At 41.5% G+C, this 18,164-nt stretch overlaps 1 protein-coding gene across 1 annotated transcript in view; it reads left to right on the top strand.

Annotated features, from left to right (window-relative positions):
* Positions 1–18,164, top strand: part of si:ch211-51h4.2 (uncharacterized) — a 163,924-nt gene that overhangs the window by 45,858 nt on the left and 99,902 nt on the right. The window lies entirely within an intron of this gene.

Here is an 18,164-nt window from a genome sequence, read left to right as displayed (position 1 = left end):
TTATAATTGTTTTGTAAGATTAATTAGCTTTTTTTCCCATCCATCATACCATTTCTCTCGTGAATGGAGATTGCAGACTGGCAGTGTTAAAGGCTTTAATTATAATTGGCCTTTATCTGCTAATAAGAGCTTCCATTCTGTTACAGTTTCAAAAAGCCTTTCTTCACTATGCACTGATATTTCTTTTCTTACATGAGGATTTTGCACCATTTACAACTGAATTGAGAATACGTTTTATATTCTAATTTTGGCAAATGGAACTCAGAATTTGAAAGAAGAATTAAAGTGGAATTAAAAAAAAAAAACATTTAAATAACTGCTGCTATGCTTTAAATAATGTTTTTTAGTATGAATTGCAATAAATATGATATCAAGCACACAACACATTGTGTATTTGCAGAAAAATTAATTGCAAATGTTTTAAAAATAAAAACTGAAAAATTGTATGTACATAATTATTCACAGCCTTTGCTCAATACTTTGTTGAAGCACCTTTGGCACCAATTACAGCGTCAAGTTTTTTTGTGTATGATGCTACAAGCTTGGCACAACCATTTTTGGGCAGTTTCTCCTATTCTTCTTTGCAGGACCTCTCAAGCTTCATCAGGTTGGATGGGGAGTGTCAGTGCACAGCCATTTTCAGATCTCTCCAGAGATGTTCAATCGGGTTCAAGTCAAGGAAATTCACAGAGTTGTCCCATAGCCACTCCTTTGTTATCTTGGCTGTGTGCTTAGGGTTGTTGTCCTGTTTGAAGATGAACCTTTGCCCCAGTCTGAGTTCCAGAGCGCTCTGGAACAGGTTTTCATCAAGGATGTCTTTGTACATTGCTGCATTCATCTTTCCCTTGATCCTGACTAGTCCCCCAGTTCTTGCTGCTGAAAAGCAACCCCACAGTATGATGCTGACACCACCATGCTTCACTATAGGGATGGTATTGGCCAGGTGATGAGAGGTGCCTGGTTTCCTCCAGACATGACGCTTGCCATTCAGGCCAAAGAGTTCAATCTTTGTTTTATCAGACAAGAGAATTTTGTTTCTCATGATCTGAGAGTCCTTCAGGTGCCTTATGGCAAACTCCAGATGGGCTGTCATGTGCCTTTTACTGAGGAGTGTCTTCCGTCTGGCCACTCTACCATACAGGCCTGATAGGTGGAGTGCTGCAGAGATGGTTGTTCTTCTGGAGGGTTCTCCTCTCTCCACAGAGAAATGCTGGAGCTCTGTCAGAGTGACCATCGGGTTCTTGGTCACTTCCCTGACTAAGGCCCTACTCCCCGATCACTTACTTTAGCCGGGCGGCCAGCTCAGAAGAGTCCTGGTGGTTCCAAACTTCTTCCATTTACAGATGATGGAGGCCACTGTGCTCATTGGGACCTTCAATGCTGCAGAAATTTTTCTGTACCCTTCCCCAGATCGGTGCCTTGATACATTCCTGTCTCTGAGGTCTTCAGACAATTCCTTGGACTTCATGACTTGGTTTGTGCTCTGACATGCACTGTTAACTGTGGGACCTTGTATAGACAGGTGTGTGTCTTGTCAGATCATGTCCAATCAACTGAATTTACCACAGGTGTACTCCAATCAAGTTGTAGAAACATCTCAAGGATGATCAGTGGAAACAGGATGTACCTGAGCTCAATTTTGAGTGTCATGGCACAGGCTGTGAATACTTATGTACATGTGATTTTGTTATTTTTTTTTTTTTAATAAATTGCAAAGATTTCAAACAAACTGCTTTCACGGTGTCATTATGGGGTATTGTTTGTAGAATTTTGAGGAAAATAATGAATTTAATCCATTTTGGAATAAGGCTGTAACATAACAAAATGTGGAAAAAGTGAAGCGCTTTCCGGATGCACTGTGTATATATATATATATATATATATATATATATATATATATATATATACAATTATGGATGATAGTGCAAGAGCTTTTCATTTCCCAGAATGCTTTAATTTACCCCAAAATCTACTAAATGGATCCAAACACCATGAAGCAGGCTTAACAGATGAAAAAAAAACCTAAACTAAACACCAAAGAAGTCCTCTGTTTACCCATGTTGTTGTGTCAGACTAATAAAAGATCCTTCTGTTTTTTTAATTTCTTTGAACTTAATTTCCTCTTTCTGTGATTCCAATTTAAATTCCAATTCAGTATTATGTTGTCAACTCATGAATTGAAATTGATATAATTCTTAAATTCTGAATTTTTCCCAACCCTGATGCACATACTCTATCTGTTTCATTTTTGTTTTTCTTAAGCAACAGCAAGGATCCATTTAATATTCTTATATTTTAGAAAAGTAGATCCAAGATGGTGGCGCGGTAGCACGCAGCGGTCACTCCATATCCAAAATGGTGCTTTTTTTGTCACTTAGCCTGACTTTTACGGAACATGGACATCGGAAAAACAGAGTCATGCAACAACCAAGCTGCAAGATGATCTGCAGGAGAAACTACGCGAACTCTGCTTGCTGCAGAGACCAGGCCTCCAGGCCTCAGTGTCGCCTGATGCCAGTGACCGGGGGAGGGGACTTCCTAAGCGGTGTGCGAGGAAGTGAAAGCGCGGCAAGAGGGCGGGGGTCCATGCTAGGCTAAAAACAAACTCTAGCCGGCCGGCTCTCTCATCTATCCTGCTTTCAATTCTTTGCTCCCTGGACAATAAACTGGACTACATCAGACTACGCAGTGTGAGCTTAGAGACTGCTGCGTCTTTATTTTGAAGGAGACGTCTCTCAGCGACAGAGTTCCGGACGCCGCCATTCAGCTAGACGGGCTCGCTTCATTTTGTGTCGACAGAAATGCAGCTCTGTGTGGTAAGACTCGCGGTGGTGGTTTGTGTGTTTACATCAACACGGAATGGTGCAATAACTCTTTTCTAGTCTCTAGTTACTGCTCATAGCTGGTGGAGCTTGTGTCTGTTAGATGCAGACCTTTTTATTTACCACGGGAATTCACCACTGTTATAACCGGAGTCTACATTCCTCCCAGCGCTAATGCTAAGGAAGCGCTCGGTGAACTGAGCGGACTGTTTATTGTCGCCGGAGATTTCAACCATGCGAATCTCAAGACAGTGCTCCCTAAATTCCATCAGTATGTGGACTTTGCAACGAGACGGGCAAACCCGCTTGATCTTGTTTACGGAGTCCCGCCCCCACCTCAGCCACTCAGACCACATTTCTGTTATGCTAAATCCAGCATACAGACCGCTCGTCAGACGCACAAAACCGCTCCAGTAGCAGGTGAAAACCTGGCTAGCAGGAGGCATCTCTGCTCTTCAGGACTGTTTTGAGTGTACTACTGCAACATATGGCAACTCTACCAACTTGGAGGAATACACAGCATCAGTGACCTGCTACATCAGCTAGTGAACTGATGATGTCACCTTCTACAAGACCATCACAACACACTCCAACCAGAAGCCATGGATGTGCACTGCTGAGGACTTGAGACTCCACCTTGAGAGCAAGGCTGCCCTAAGAACAGCTAGGGCCATCAGAGAGGCAAAGCACGCACACGCCCAGAGAATCCACAGTCACTTCCAGGACAGTGGCAACACGTGGTGCATGTGGCAGGGCATCCAGGCCATCACCAACTACAGGACAACATCAGTTGCCTGTGACAAAGATACGTCCCTTCCAGATGCACTGAACAACTTCTACGCTCGGTTTGAGGCACCTCCTCCCACTGACCAGGTGTCTTACCACGGCTGATGTGAGGAAAACTCTATGTAGTCAACCCATGGAAGGCTGCTGGACCAGACAACATTCCTGGCAGGGTGCTCAGAGGATGTGCAGACCAGCTGGCAGATGTTCTTACTGACATCTTCAACATCTCTCTTAGCAGAGCCGTCGTTCCAATGTGCTTCAAGGCCACCGCCATCATCCCCATACCTAAGAAGTCTTCAGTGTCCTGCCTCAATGACTGCCATCCCGGTGGCACTCACACCCATCATCATGAAGTGCTTCGAGAGGCTCGACATGAGGCACATAAGACCCAACTGCCCCCCTCACTTGACCCACTGCAGCTTGCGTATAAACCGTTCAACAGACGACGCCATCGCCACCACCCTCCATCTGGCCCTCACCCACCTAGATAAAAAGGACTCATAAGTTCGAATGCTGTTCATAGACTTCAGCTCAGCATTCAACACAATCATTCCTCAGCACCTGATTGGAAAGCTGAACCTGCTGGGCCTGGACACCTCCCTCTGCAACTGGATCCTGGACTTCCTGACTGGGAGACCTCAGTCAGTCCGGATCGGGAACAGCATCTCCACCACCACCACACTGAGCACTGGGGCCCCCCAGGGCTGTGTGCTCAGTCCACTGCTGTTCACTCTGTTGACTCACGACTATGCAGCAATGCACAGCTCGAACCACATCATTAAGTACGCCGATGACATGACCGTGGTGGGTCTCATCAGCAAGAACGACGAGTCAGCATACAGAGAGTAGGTGCAGCGTCTAACGGACTGGTGTTGAGCTAACAAGCTTTCTCTGAATGTGGACAAAACAAAAGAGATGGTTGTTGACATTAGGAGAGCACAGAGTGACCCCTCTCCGCTGAACATCGACGGTTCCTCTGTGGAGATCATCAAGAGCACGAAATTCCTTGAAGTTCACCTGGCGGAGAACCTCATCTGGTCCCTCAACACCAGCTCTATTGCCAAGAAAGCCCAGCAGCATCTCTACTTTCTTCGAAGGCTGAGGAAAGCACATCTCCTACCCCGCATCCTCACTACATTCTATAGAGAGACTATTGAGGGCATCCTGAGCAGCTGCATCACTACCTGGTTTGGGACTTGCACCGTTCGGAACGCAAAGCCCTGCAGAGGATAGTGAGGACATCTGAGAAGATCATCGGGGTCTCTCTTCCCTCCATCAAAGACATTTACAAAAAACACTGCATCCATAAAGCAACCTGCATTGTGGATGACCCCACACAGCATTCGGGCCCTCACGGCCAGACTGTGTAACAGATTCTTCCCTCAAGCCATCAGACTCCTCAATACTCAGAGACTGGACTGACACACACACACACGAGTCCTGAGTTGCACTTTAATTATTGTCACTTTATACATGGCTGCTACCTTAATAACTGCTATGTCAATAGAACACTATCTCATTGTATGTTATGTTTACATTTGGCATTTTTAGAGACTGTCATCTTTTTGCACTACTGTGTACTGGTCGGCGCTGCACTGTCTCTCACTGTGCCTATTGTCCTGTTAATTTTTAGTCATTTATTGTACTGTCCCGTACTTGTTGCACACATTTGCACGTGCACGTTATATAGGTATGTTATTTAGTCTGTGTAGTCTCATGTGGTTCTGTGTTTGTCCTATGTTGTTTTATGCTGCACCATGGTCCTGGAAGAATGTTGTCTCGTTTCACTGTGTACTGTACTAACTGTATATGCTTGAATGACAATAAAAACCACTTAACTTGAAAATTCAAATTTCAACTTTTTTTTTTCCATTGCTCTGTGGTATTTATATTGTTAATTATGCCCAAAAAAATAATTCCCTTAATCTGTGAAGGAGATATGAAGGACGGAAATTAATAAACTGATAAAATCTGGGAAGATGTGACACTGTAGACCTAATGAACGATGATTATGAAATACTAATGGTTTCTGATGAGCTGTTTTCTAAGAATGAGTGTGTGTATGTATGAGAGATATTGCATGGTCCTTCGTTCCACTTTTAAAAGGAGGAGAGGAGAATGTCACCTTTAATGAACAGACTCTGATCTGTGAGTGACACCTCACTCTTCAGGAGCAAATGCAGAACTTTAATAAAAAGGTGCATTGAAGAATCTTGGAGGAAAGGTAGAGAGAAAATATTAAAACAGAGGAAAAACATGTTTAGTAATATACATATCAGATGTCAAATAATTTTAAAGACCCTGTGAAATAAAAATTGGAGATCCCCATCTGTCACTCACTTGACGTTGTGTCGATTGTAGTGACACAAGTGGTCTTTCTTGAGAGCCTCGCATACCGCTGAACTCGGACATACGGGTATTAAAGGAGCGGACATGCGTCTGTTTCTTCGGAGCCAAGCAGTTGTGTGATCAGCGAGCTGTGTTCACGACTGCTTCACCCACCTCTGTAAGAGAGCTTCTGTTGGACAAACTTTATTACTATTTTAAACATAAAATCTAATCTAACACATATATACATAAGACAGGTTGGTGAAAAGAGTTACAGAATGTGAAATAAATATTCAGTACAGTGATAATGAACTTTATGGAGTCGGTTGACAATACCTTAAGAAGTCTACATCGATTTGCTATCGGATTAGCCAAATGTATTTAATTAATATACCAGCACTTTGAGCACAATATTGGAGATGTACTTGCATGTCTTTGGTGTTTCCTTGCGTTCTTTGTGTTGCTTGGTTCTTGGTCGAAAGTTTGTTCTATCGATGTATTGGATCTCTGTATGAATGATGATTTTGTCTATATGAATTATGGGGTTAGCTTTGAAGCGAGGCCGTAAAGAGTGATGAGTTTTCTTGGGACGTCGAGTCACGAACTTCCTTGGTCCTCACATGGCGAGCACCTGGTCGTCAACGGAGTGACCAGACGAAGCACGTGCAGGCAGAAGAGCGGAGAGACGAAGAGTTTCAAGGGCCACGAGAAGAGAGGATGTTCTTCCTGTTTGGAAATATTTTAACTGAAATTGTCTGCATCCCCAAACGTGTCCTGCGCCAATCAGAAGTGACTTTTCAGAGTCACATGGTCAACTGGGTTATGGTCCTTTGTTTCAGACTATTAAAAAATCTCCCGCTCAAAACCAGTGCATATTTAATCATGAACTTTTTTATCTTGAGAATGGTACAAGAGACATTTTTTGATGACATTTGTTGTCATCAGCTTTCTCTGCATACGCCAGCAAACACTTACATACTACATGACATTTTTTCATGGCTGTTATACGTGTAGGTAACAAAAGATGAATATCCCTGGTTACAAAATCATATTGGTTTTACACATCATTGCATTTTATCCAGTTAAGCTTTATATTTACCATTCTTAGTAGAATGAGATGAATCATTCAAAAATTTTAATTATAGGTGATTGCACATCGCTACACACATTTTAAAGAGGTCCATCAGTCTATAATTATGTCAGGTACAAACATTACCACAGTTCAAAGCGGTTTTCAGCATTATCTAGCAAGGCTAGATTAAGATGAAATGTCTTAGAGTTGTGCATATCTGATGGTACTTGTAACCTTACACAAAACAGCCTGGTTTAACTGTGTGGGGCTGACGGCCTGTAATTTTTGATGTTGAAAAATTCCAGGATTGCAAAGGTTGAAAAGTCTAGATTCAAGTCATATCGTTTCAATTATTCTGCATGTAATATACTACAGTGGTGTGCCGTAGAATTCTTTAGCAAAAAGTTTGCCGTGGCAGAAAAAAGGTTGGGAAACACTGGTGTAGTTGATACACACAGTCTGCGATCAGTCATGTACAGTGCACACCACCACGACAGAAAACAAGACTGTGAGTCAAAGGAAACCGACTGCAAGCCTTGTATAGTGTGTGCTTGGCTTTATGCTCCTTTGAGCCCTTTTTTGCTAAAGAGAACGTCTCGTTACTGTCGTAATCTCCGTTCCCTGATGGAGGGAATGAGACATTGTGTTGATGTAGTGACACTAGGGGTCGCTATTGGGAGCCCCAAACACCTCAGATCTCCTCAGAAAAGTCCAATGATAATTGGCGAGTGAAATTTGTATGCCACTCCCCCAGACATATGTGCATAAAAGTAGCTGGCTCGCAACCACTCATTCAGGTTTTGCACTGAGGAGCCGAGACAGTGTCCCGGACATTTCAGTGGGTAGTACAGCATTGTGGCAAAGGGGACACAACTTCTCGTTTCCTCTATCAGGAAAGGTAGGTTAGTGCACAGGAGTGGGTGGAGGGTTCCACACCAGGGTTAGGGATAGGGTTAGGGTTAGTTAGGGTTTGGTTAACATGGCGGTCAGCTCAGCTTCGGTCAGCTGTGCTTCGGCCTCAGACTGGTCCGGCACACCCGAAGGCGCTAGCCCAGTCGAGTCCTCGGCATCTGACAACACCAAGGTAATCTCCGATGCAGCAATTGAAATCTTATCCATCTCGTAAGCTGCTTGTCTCATCCCAGGACTAAACCGGAAAGAACGAGCATGCTGGGAAATGAGCAGCCCGCGGGGGATTACCTGGTGGAACCAATTCCATTGGAGCCCCCAAATATCCACCAGCGTCAACCGGTAAAAGGTAGAAGGTCCAGCGGTGGGGGACGGCTGAAGTGGCTTTCCCCCGGAAGAAAGAACCGTCAGAAACGTGAGGCAGCTATTGTGGCCATCAGAAGTACAGAGATAATGACCGCACCCAGAAACTAAACGGAGACGGAAGGGCATCTTTAAAAAGATGCATCTTTAAAAAGATGTTCACGTATTGTCTGAAAAAAGCCATCTGTGTTAAAGCACTTTAACAACCTTTAAACCCTTAAACAGCTGCATTCGCATTTACGTGACCGGAATAAGCATTTTTTTTTAAGTGCATGTAAACGTGGTCAAAATCTTGATCGAATGACAAATATAAATAGTATAAAAGATATAAGAATCTCAGCAATGTCAAATGATGTCCAAAAAGCAAATTAGTAAGTAACTATGCTTCTAACCACAGGTGGAGAGCTGTAGTTTGAACCACGCAAATTTGTGATGCTGTTTGTGAATGTTTGAACTACGGTTTTGGGAAACACCAAATCATTTAACTATGTTGGTAATGATGGACCTTGCGACCATAGTTGCCTAACAATGCTTTTGGGAAACACACCCCAGATTGGAACTACTGCTTTTCAGATTTTTGTTTTATTGTTGTTTTGTGTGCAGTATGCATCAAATCGCCAATGAAATGACAGTGGACATTTTGTCTGAGGCTGAGACTACAGTACATGAGGAAAGAAAGCATGAATCTGTCTAAAACCTTGCTGACCTCATTAAGATGTTTTGTTTGTGGTTTGTTGTTCTATGACCTTTTATTTTTAATTTAACCTCAACCTCCTCATTTCACTCATTCTCTTGCACCACAGAAGTTTTAAAGTTTTGCTGCCAGGCTGCATTCCACTGTGATGCTTTGTATAATCACAGCAGGCCATTCATCAAGCAACAAGATTGCCCCCAGCCTCTGGTCACTAAGCTGGCTGACAGTAATTCTCAACCCTGTCTCATCAGTGGTCAAATTCCAGCCCATCAATCACATGCTGTGATGAATTATCCCTGTTCTGAGTGTCCATGCTTATCTATAATTTGGGCAGTTATCATTTATGAGTTAGGGTTTTATGGTGCGTGGACGGCCCCTCCTGCGTCACGCCATGAATCATACTACCTAGATGCTACATAAGAGCCTTCCGCCAGCCTTTGATGAGATATCATCTGTGACTGGCTCTTCCGTTTAACAGCGGGCAACATATTTTAATGACACCCCCAGTGCAACAGTGATCCATGAAATGCCCTCCAACAAATCGTCAGTTAAAGTGGGTGTAATTTAGCGCTTTACTTTAAGTGGCAGATAATTGCTCTTCTACTCAAATGAGGCCATGAACAATCATGTCTCGTGTGTGGGGGGCTTGATTGTGTGCTAATTACGGGGCGTAGCTGGAATATGCCACTGCCCGGTGATGTTTGATGACAGGCAAACATGTACAAGTGTTCTGGTTGTACAGCTCTGGTCTGTTATGATAGTATTAGTTGTGGCTTCATCATCCTCTTGGCCAAGGTCTAAAATACATGTAGAGATAACATCCTCATTCATCTCAATGGTAGTTGCTAAGTTGGCACATACACCACTGGAAGTGTGCAACCTGGATGCCACCATCTTTTCTTCATGGTCACTAAATTCCAGATTTTCGTTTTTTGTGATCACCTGAGGTGTTAATACCATTTAACTGATCATTCAATCACACAAAATATAAGTCTGTTTGACACTGTTAAGAGTCCTCAAAATCATGTACTCTGCTGAATCATGTACCAACCCACTAAAATTGAAAACTTAAAGGTATAGTTCACCAAAAAAATTATAATTTCTCTCATCATTCTAAACCTTGTGTATTCTTAAACTCAGATGACATTCTTTCATTCTTTTCATAATGGAGATATGTTGTCCTTTTGTCTTCAGCTTGTGAAGACTTTAAAATAAATTAACCTTTTGGGTTTTGTCATAATATGGTTTGGTGCGAAATTATGGTGAGTAAATAATTACAACATTTTTATTTTTATAACATTTTGGGTGAACTATTCCTTTAATTGTAAGTTCATTGCACATTTTTGACCACTTTTAATTGAATTAATGAATAAGGACATTTTGTTTAACTCTGATAATGCATAAAATCATGCAGAAAAGACGGATGGAAACAAAAGGGTTTTAACATAACAATGAAAATAATTTTACAGTGTATAATAATATAATGACATTTTTGTGATGTATATATTTATTCCTTAAAAAAAGTATTTCTTTAGAATACATTGTTACTTTTGAATACCTGTCAATGGGGAAGCAGGCTTTTTGCCTTATAATGGAGTTGTTACTGCATCTATCAGCAGAGGCTTATTGCCAAAGCTTACTGGCCAAACCTTGACCTCTGGTCTTGGCCATCAAGATTTCCCATGGTTCTATTTTGTTGGTCAGCAGCCATGTTACATAGTTTTAGAAGGTGCGTGTGCCAAGCTTCCAATGGAATATGGATAAGAAGCTGGTTCCTTAATTGCTGCTAGCCGAGGATTTATTGTTAACGTTGAACCAACCTATTTTAATCTCCTGAGAGAAAATCATAACTTGAAATATAGATTCATTAAGAAGGCATATGGTATGCCTTTCAGATGGGCCTATGAAATATTTCATGTTGAAGACAATGCCTGGCTGGCGAATGAAGAATTGTTGTTAAAATGAATTATAGCTTTAGTCTTGAATTAGTGTTGTACTAAGAATATCATACATATTTTAGTCTTAGAGGGGTTTTGCCATGTTTGATTTGTCCTAGCTATCCAAGCTGGACAAATCAAGCAGCTTAAACATGCTGGTTTGTTGGTCTTAGCTGTTTCAAACTACTTTAAGCTGGTTTCTCAGCCTGACCATCTGAAAAGTGCCCGAAATCCTTTAAAACCAGCTAACTGACCAGGCTTAGGCTGGATGTAGGAATTTTTTCAGCAGGCACATTTCTTTGAAGGTTTTTATTGTGACGTTTGGCTGTTATGTGCTAAAATATGCATAAGCCTAATACATTGTGAAAGCTTGAAGGAAAGTGCTGTCCTGAATGTATAGGCCAGGCCTCAGTGGTGCTTACACAAATGGTGTTTTGCCTGCTTGTGCTGGCTGAAGTGGTATAGCTGTTGCCTCTAATCAGTTTGCCTCTGTTATGGTGCCTCTGACACAAGGGATGCCGGGAAGATGCGAAGGCACTGCAAATTTAAACAAGAGTTCGCTGTTTGTGTGTTTGGTCATGTGTTTTGGAATATTTTGGCTTTCCAGGTCACTGTTCTTAGTGTCAGCGTCTGTTTCAAGGGCATTAATAAAACAAAACTAAGAGCACTATCATATCACACCCCACCGGCTCACGATCCATTAATGCCTTCACTCTCTCTAATGACTGTTTGGCTAAGACGCCTTGAGGACTGTCAGACACACACACACACACACACACACACACATACGCACAGACATCATAAATTTTAGTGTCTAAAATATTTTTCCTCCTCATCTCTGCCTTGTCCATCTCTCAAAAATGGAAGCCGTATTTGTTATTTCCTGCTGAATGGTTTTAGTTGTTGAAAAAAACATGTCAAAATGTGTTTTGTATGTACTGAGGTTGTTTTACTGTAGTTGGATTCAAATATGTGACCTTGTCTAGATTGTTGTGGCTCTGCTAAGTAGTTAGAAATAATTACGAGATGAGTTTTGTAGATTAAAATAAGAGAGACTAATAGGCCTCTGCCATAAAATGATATATTTATTCAAACTTGGCAGTATCAAGGAAACCACTCAGCCAATACTAATAAGGCTCTTTTCTCCACTTAAAATCACACCAAAGCTTATTCAAGGCCACCCAATTTTTCAGCCGTCAAACCAAACCAGCAGTTCCGATGTGAATCACAACATTACAAACTTTAATTTGAAGCAAAAATGTATTTGACAAATCAGACAAAAAGAAAAGGTACAAGACTGTGTACTTAACATCTTTAGAAAAAGGATTTAACAACAATCCCATTACACATCAAATTAAAAGTTACAGAAAATATAGAAGTATTGGTTTACATTTTTTATTATAACTAGCCAGACAGTTGTTATCTCAAAATAAACTAACTAAACCGATGCTAAAGGCTTATTAGATTTCTACTAATCAAATAAATAAAACATGGACATAAAATATTGATTTGCGTTTAAATTATGTAATTGTGTGATTAGAAAGAAATCTCTGAACTGCTGAATTCCACCTCCGGTGTGCCTCCAAGTTTTGTTGGTGTTTATTTTTTGAAAATGACCATCTCACTCCTAATTATCCAGCCTATTACTTGACAGCTTGCCAAATAAATGGACGTGAAACATTGATTGCTTGTAGAGATCGTACAGTGATCCGAGAAGCAGGAAAGATGACTTGCAATACCCGGATGTGCGGTTTGATACATGGATGTGCGGTTGTTACTGAGAAATATCAGACCACTAGATGGCACCATTGATCAATCAGAAATGAGCATTCCAGAGAGCCGTGTAAAAAAAAATATAGAAGTAATTTATGAGTGTAGAGGAGACAGGCTCGATTGCATTATTCACAGTGTGTCTTGGAAGTGCATAGGTATTAACTGAGGCACTAATTTTTCACACAATGTTTCTGGGTTCCCACTCATCCTGGAAAAACTGCAATGCAGTTTTCCAGTCATTTAAAAGTAATGGAAAATTAGTAAAAAACCTTTATGTCCTGGAAAATAATTATTTGTCCTTGAAATATTTAAGTATAATAAAAGTGTTTGACTGTGTGGTTAGCATGGTTTTTGTTACATGTGCAAAAACATGGGGATGATCGGGACTTGGGAAAGCTGGCAAAAACACAGATTTATATATTTCCCAGGATGCACCTTTGTTGATTACCCTCACCTGCCCTCCGTCTTCCACAGCTGTTCCCTGTTCCATCATTATCCTTCTGTGTATATATACCCTCTGGTTTCCTTCCCTCATGGTCGGTTCTTGGCTGTTAGTTTGTTAACATGTTAATTCAAAAGTTACATTCACATTTACCAAAAAACTGCTGTGACATTTGATTTGCCCTTTTTATCAAGTGTTTTATTTTCATCTTATGTCTTCATCTTTTGAGTTTCTTTAAATAAAATTGTCTGCATTTGGATCCACACTCTCCTGTCTCGTCTCTCCCATCAATGTAACAGAAGAACCGACCGCCAAAAGATGGATCCAGTAGTACAACTGGAGCAACTCACCCAAGGGTCTTCTTCAGTTTAAGACAACTGCATGAGGTTCTGGAGCTTGGCCTTTCAAGTGGGCTTGGAAGAGAGAATACTTCGGGCCATGTTCTGGTTAGGATTGAATGAACCGATGAGGGAGATGGTCCCTTTGGACTGCGACGGTCTGCTCCTTGGTGAATTCATTGCTAACATTGTAATGGCGGGTCTTCTGCATTCCACTCCAGCGGCCAACACTCTTGCATTGGTTTCCACGGCTCCTTTCTCCAAGATTTCCACGGCTCCTTCCTCCAGGCCATCCACGGCTCCTTCCTCCAGGCCTCCCACGGCCTCACCCTCCAGACCTGCCACAGCCAATGAGCCAATGCCCACGCCTACCACGGCTAACAACCACGTATGCCACAGCTAACAAGCTAGTTCTTCAATCCTCATCCATCCCAGAGCCAGCGTTGCAAGGCTCGTTCATCCAAGAGCAAGCTTTCATGCCCGCTTCAGCCCTAGAGTAGGGGGCACTATTTCTCCAGTGTTCTCCGAGCCCCCTTCAGCAGAGACCACTATCTCCCCAGCCTCGTGATCCTGGAGACTTCCTTTGAGCCTCCCACGGCTCCGCCTTCCGAGTCTCCCACAGCTGTGCTCATGGCCATTTGGAAGCGGAAGTGGAGAAGAAGGGGTCATACTCCCCAGTCTTTGCATGTGTTCATGGCCATGGAGGCTGTTTCCCAGTCACTGCCAGTGCTCACGACCACAGAGGTCATTCCCTCATTACTGCCAGTGACCATGACAACAAAGACCATTTCCCAGGCACTGCCAGCACTCCCGGCCACGGAGGCCTTTTCCCAGTCGCTAACTGCGCTCCTGATCACAGTGACTCCACCCTCAGAGTCTTCCACAGCTCCACCCTCAATCTTTCATGGCTCCACCCGCAGAGTCCTCCATGGCTCCTCCCTCCCAGAGACGACTCCTACAGCGGTCACGTCCGCTCTCCCAGAGACTCCTCCTCTAGCGGTCACGCCCTCTCTCCATGAGACTCCTCTTCCAGTGTTTCCGCTCACTCCACCTACAATGACTCCTCCTGAGTGTCAATTCCCTGCTCCTCCTGCGGCTCTGCCTGTACCAACTGTGACTCCATCTCCTGACTCATTTCCTGGTCTGTGGCTGCCTCCCAAGCCTCCTAACTCAGTCCCTGCCTTGGTCTCCTCATCATCTGCAGGCTCCTCCCTAGCCTCCTGATTGTTTGCCAACTCCTCCTTGGCCTCCTAATCATCCTTCAGATCCTTCTTCATCTGCTTGTCCCTGCCTTCCCATCCATCTTTGGGTGCCATGAGTCAGCCCTTTGGGGGGTGGGGGGCACCTTTGTTGATTATCCTCATCTGTCCTCCATCTCCCACATCTGTTCACTGTTCCTTCATTATCCTTCTGTGTATTTATACCCTCTGGTTTCCTTCCCTCATGGTCAGTTCTTGCCTGTTAGTTTATGTTAATTTAGATGTTACATTCACATTTACCAGCAAACTGCTGTGATGTTTCATTTGCCCTTTTCCTTAAGTGTTTTGTTTTCATCTTATGTCTTCATCTTCTTAGTTACATTAAATAAAATATTCTGCATTTGGATCCACACTCTTCCATCTCGTCTCTCCCATCAACATTACAGTTAACTCATTTTGTACAAAAGGACAGGTTTTCTTTCATTAAAGCACTTAAGATGCTCTGTGAAAATTCACATGCAGGATCATGATTATAATTATTGGGTTTTGCACAAAATTTCCACTCAAACGGTTATGCTGATTATATAATTTGTAATGAAGAATTTCCCAGTTCACTTATAATGTGGTTATCACATGTAGAGCCTATGATTTTCTTGATGTGAAAAACAGGTATGGAATCACCGAATCCAGTCATAAAAATTGCATTAACTATAAAACGTACAATTTCTCCTAATTTGACATATTTGGGATCAGGAAGAATGTTTGAATGCACAATTAATTAAATTTAAATTGCGATATGTCCTAGTGAAATTAACCTGCAAAATGCTTTGGTTTAATTAAAGTAAATAATCTGCATGTTCTGCACACTTCAAAATGAATGTGTGATGAAAAAAAATAAATTTTTATAACCACAACATAAATAATTTCCTTTTGTGTGTTTTTGCTTACAGCTAGTGTAGTTCTAAACTAGGAATTCTGCTATTAAACATAATTAAAAAAATAATAGTAACATTTGCAGTAACACAGACTGATGGCTTCAACAGAAGCAAATTCCATTGATTTGAAACCTCAGAGTTCACATAGGTCGTTTTATCGTTAATAACAGAAAAATAATTATTGGATTTTTACTTTTGGAACAGACTCCTGCACTCTGTTACCATCTTTTTTACTCTGTTTTTTTTTATGTATTTTTTTGTTAGAGATAATTTTTTCAGTGCAATGTGTAAAGGCTTTCGTTTGTGACCCAGTAGAATCTTCACTGTCTGCACAGAGCAACAATCTTCAAGAATAGATGCCAATAATATTTTACAGTGAGAGCTATTTAAGGATGTTGAAAATCAGTTTTGTTTTAGATTCTGCAGTCTATAATTGCTCATTCTGTGTAGTAAAGGCATTATAAAGCAGGATTAATCAAGTTAGTCTCATGTCTGAAATGGTGATTACTTGTGTTTCTTTCCACCTCAAACTTCCAAACGATTTTTTGATTTCACAATAAGTCAGGGAAAGACAGAGAAAGAGAGAAATCAATTTTCCCCTTCCATGATGATTTATTTATTGTCTCTGTTGAAGAGCTCCACTACTCCATCACAAACACACTCCAGGAATCCATAAGGTTGTAACCTCATCATAACAATTCACTGCCAGGCTGGTAAATTACTTCTCCTAAATGTCTCGACTAGCATGAGGCCTGACTTTTTGGGGAGCACTATCTAGCTAATCAGTGAAGTCTGCTCGGAGCACGTCTTAGAATAGCTGGCAAAATCTCATCTAATCATGTAATTCATAAAACCACAATCAAAAATGCCTTTCAAAGCATGTAAATGTCACCCTGTCAGCTCACGGGCCAGTTCCAGGATACGGCAATTAAGCTTGGCTTCTGCCTGTCTTTGCCAAAGGATAACTTTAGGCAATCTGCTGTTTCCCTTAACAAGTATACTCTAGGGGTCCTGGGTAGCGCTATTGACGCTGACTACCACCCCTAAAGTCACGAGTTCAAATCTAGGGTGTGCTGAGTGACCAAATTGGCCCGGTTGCTAGGGAGGGTAGAGTCACATGAGATAACCTCCTCGTGGTCATGATTAGTGGTTCTCGCTCTCAATGGGGCACGTGGTAAGTTGTGCGTGGATCGCATGAGCCTCCACATGCCACCATGAGGACCTACGAAGTAGTGGGAATTATGCATTCCATCTACTCTATATCTGCCCTAACTTTGCTCTACATGCTGCAGAAAAAAATAAGAATAGAAACAATAAGACTAATAGTAACACTGAAGTGGGAATGGATCTATCTGAGGACTGTACTGTTGCAGCACTACTCATTTTTACAGAACGGCCCTTTAGATTTACGCACTGCCTCTTGTCAAGACAATCTGAAATAGATCATTTACATTTTTGTGGTGATTTATAAAGACAGCGATTAGAATAAGAAGTGTGGGGCTCTAATGTGATAGTTTTCCCTGCCTAACCTGTGCAGTTCACATAAATGGAGCCCCTGCTATTTTAAAGACTGCAAAACAAAGAAAGATGCTTTTTTTTCAGGGAAATTAGTTCTACTTTGTCCATTTTATTTTCCAGCAAAATTAGGTCTTTTGAGGGGAGTTAAATTGAATACTTATTTAAGGGTTTTTGTACAGTCAATTGTGTGACCTCTAAGCTTTGAAGACATCAGTGAAATGACCCCTCTTTTTAAACTATTTATTTTTAATGTTTTTTAACAAAAAAGATAGTAGTTTATTAGTAGATAGAAGTATTTTGATATACTGAGATATTTTCTATAGATTCTGCAGTACTCTATTAGTAGTGTAATTTATATTTTGCACCTCTGACTAATAAGTTGAATGTGATTTTCAGTCTCTCAGCAGCCAGCTTTAACAGTATTCAGTAGAGATGCACCAGTTGCAGTTTTCTTTGTGAAGACCTGCCAATACCGTTTTTTTCTGATTCCGATTTTCTTTCTAAGAACTATTATTGACTGCATATACAAAAAAAAAAAATCATAATATAATTAATTATTTAACATTACAATTTCCCCCAAACTACACTAAGTTACAGGATCTTCGCTCACTTATACAACTCTCAAAATAAAGTGCTCTCTGACTGGAAAGAGGTAGAAATAACAATTAACTGCAAATGAGTTGCTTTATATAACAAAACAGATGTCATTTTCATTAAGCTTATGTTAGATGTCCAAATATCAGTTGTAAAACTGATTGCTGCTTCGGGATCGACTTGTAACCATACCTGTCAACACTCCCGTTTTTCCCGGGAATCTCCCTTATTTCACACCCATCTTTTGTGACCTCAACCTGGCAACCTACAACCCAGTTGCACTGTTGATATCTGCGCAGGTAGTAGATGCGGGATGTTGAATCAAGCATCACTGGTAGATGGGAGGAGAAGAATCAGCTGGTGCTCCGGTGAAAAAAACAAAATATACATGTAAATTTAACAACAGCTGGATGGAAGAATTTAATTTCATATCCCGAAGCCATATCGACAATAC

The sequence above is a fragment of the Xyrauchen texanus genome, chromosome 32, assembly GCF_025860055.1.
Source record: "Xyrauchen texanus isolate HMW12.3.18 chromosome 32, RBS_HiC_50CHRs, whole genome shotgun sequence".
NCBI lineage: Eukaryota > Metazoa > Chordata > Actinopteri > Cypriniformes > Catostomidae > Xyrauchen > Xyrauchen texanus.
The sequence above is the reverse complement of the archived record's forward strand: the minus strand, read 5'-3'. Positions and strand labels throughout refer to the sequence as shown.